Source organism: Frankliniella occidentalis, unplaced genomic scaffold, assembly GCF_000697945.3.
Source record: "Frankliniella occidentalis isolate FOCC.00 unplaced genomic scaffold, Focc_3.1 Scaffold300, whole genome shotgun sequence".
NCBI lineage: Eukaryota > Metazoa > Arthropoda > Insecta > Thysanoptera > Thripidae > Frankliniella > Frankliniella occidentalis.
In genome coordinates this window covers 132991-135305 of record NW_026267426.1, presented here as the reverse complement: position 1 = coordinate 135305, position 2315 = coordinate 132991, and the positions used below count along the sequence as shown (strand labels likewise).

The following is a 2315-nucleotide window of genomic DNA, read 5'->3' as shown; positions in this document are numbered from 1 at the left end:
CCACCCCTCTCCCCCTCCCCCCCTTTGGTTGGTTTGTATTTGTTGGTGTAGTCATGAAAGATGCAGTGTATACAAATTCGGTTAAAGCGTGTTTATCACGGATCTGGTGTCTGGTGAGTTGTACTGAGCCTCTTTAAATGGTTATTTAAGGCGTGTATAGGCAGCGTTATTCGTCTCTGCACGGTGCGAGCAGCTGCGATGTGTAATGTTTCTCCAGGTGAGAAAAACTAACCTATCGCTCGCCTTCGTATTTGGAAATTATCTTCCATTGCTTTGCTAACGACCGTCGCCATCGTTTGCAGCTTGTCAAGCGTTTCCCTCTCTGTTTTCTGATAGAAAAAAGAACCATGCTTGATCAACTGACATTTTTATTATAACTGAAATAGCTCTGTTAGTCTATCAGCAAGCTCACATGAAAATGCACTTTCTGGCTTATTAAAACTGCATCCTCTGCTTCTCTGTGACCAGCCTGTGTGATAGTGTTGAAGAGTTGTGCTTGTTGTTCCTGTTTTGGACTGGTATTAATATTGTCTTGTTACTTTGTTTCAGGTATGATCGGTCTTCACGTTGTTGTCCATGGGATTGTCAGCTAAGCCAAGTCTGCGGCAGCAAGTTCCAAGCTAGAGCGCGTCAGATCCAGAAATGTGGTTACTAGAGAAGGTTTGTTGTTTCTGTAGGCCTAGAGAATCAATTCACCCCCTGAAATACATTTGTTTAATATCTATGGAATTCTTCCTTCTGCTAGTAAAACTATTTTTTTTTTTGTATCTTTGTTTATTTAAATCCAATTTTAGATTAGATTAGATTAGATCTGATATGATTACTGTATTCTATTCCTTATATGATTGTTGCTTTTCTATGATATAATGTTGTTGCTTATTTTTGGTCAATATCACAGGTCTGATACGGGATTTGTTTGGATGAACTCGATTCCAGTTTTAAAGGGAAGACGATTCATTGATGAGGCTGAGGGACTTCGGTAAACTAAAGGTGAGTTCAAAACTAGTCTTGTTTATAACTTGAACTAATTTTTACCGTATTACTGTATGCATCTTTTCCTTGTTTCAGATTCATAATCTGGTGCCTGTTTGTTCCCACACTCCTTGTGTCAGATTAACCAACGCAAACCCTACATGAAGCATCAGTCTTGCTACGCTGTGCCCCTGTTTTGAAACTATTTGAAGCTAATAATCTGTGTACAATTAGTGTTGTAGTACATGTAATTAGGCTCTAACAACTTGTGCTAACAATTTGTGTATCTCTTACAGTATTAATAGTCTGAGCAAGAAACTTTTTTATAGTGAGATCAATTTGTTAAAATAGTAAAAGTAAATTGTTATTGCCCTCCTTGTTTATTGTCTATTAATAAATGTAAAGCAGGACACACCACTTTGGTTCAATCTTTGTATCCTTACTGTTATCTTACTGGTCTTACTGGTTAGAAGCAAGCCCTCTACTGTAAATTTTTGCTGTGCATTCATATGTTGAAAAATTGCTCATTACGGTTAATAGAACATGACTCACAAATGTTATTGCTGTAACCCCGGCCAGTTGGCCACCCTGACCGCCTTCCCTCACCCCCTCTCCTGCGTCGAGAGCCAGTCTCTGGGTAGAGCTTGGGCAGGTCGGACCTGTTGTCTCGTTGTTGAATAAACCACTACTCCAGCTACGTCGACTTGTCCTTTATTAAACTGGCGACGAGGATAGTCAAGAAAACCACGCGAATTCGTGGCAGCATCTCCAGCCGCCCAGAGACTCGGCCGTCCGTGCGGTGTTTACTCACAAACAGCAGAGCCGCCGCCGTCACCCCAGCAAGTTCTACAACCACGTGTCTCCAGGATACCAGGGAACATGGCAGCAGCACCACCAAGGTATGACCACTTTCACCCGGAATCCTGGGATGATTTTCTGGAAAACTTTGAACTGTACTGCGATGGGAAAGGGGTGACGGACGACGCGCAGATGCGTGGCCTGTTGAGTATGGCCCTCGGGGACGACTTGTCCTTTATTAAAGTTATTATTGGGGAAAAGCTGCAGATCTTGTTGAAGATGGAAAACCAATAATGGTAGTTTAATCTAGTTCAGAAAGAAATGTTTGTGCCCCTGCATTGTCACTTGGCAACACAACAGAAACGCTGGATCTTAAAATTTTAGGCAAATGCATTTAAGTCTAAAGAAAAGAAACTGAGAAATAGTGATAGGAGCACAGAGTTATAACATTGCAAAGAGTAATCTAGCCTCTCATATTCATTTAGCACAATAATAAAGAACAAAAATAGATAGCAAAACTTGGTTTATTAAATGGGGGATGGCTA

General features: G+C 41.0%; 1 long non-coding RNA gene across 1 annotated transcript; it reads left to right on the top strand.

Annotated features, from left to right (window-relative positions):
• The first annotated feature begins 29 nt into the window (after positions 1 to 29).
• Positions 30 to 2184, top strand: LOC127750973 (uncharacterized). The gene is made up of 4 exons (XR_008011920.1): positions 30 to 113; positions 550 to 660; positions 899 to 990; positions 1069 to 2184. It is a non-coding gene; the product is annotated as an uncharacterized LOC127750973 (long non-coding RNA).
• The last annotated feature ends 131 nt before the right edge of the window (positions 2185 to 2315 follow it).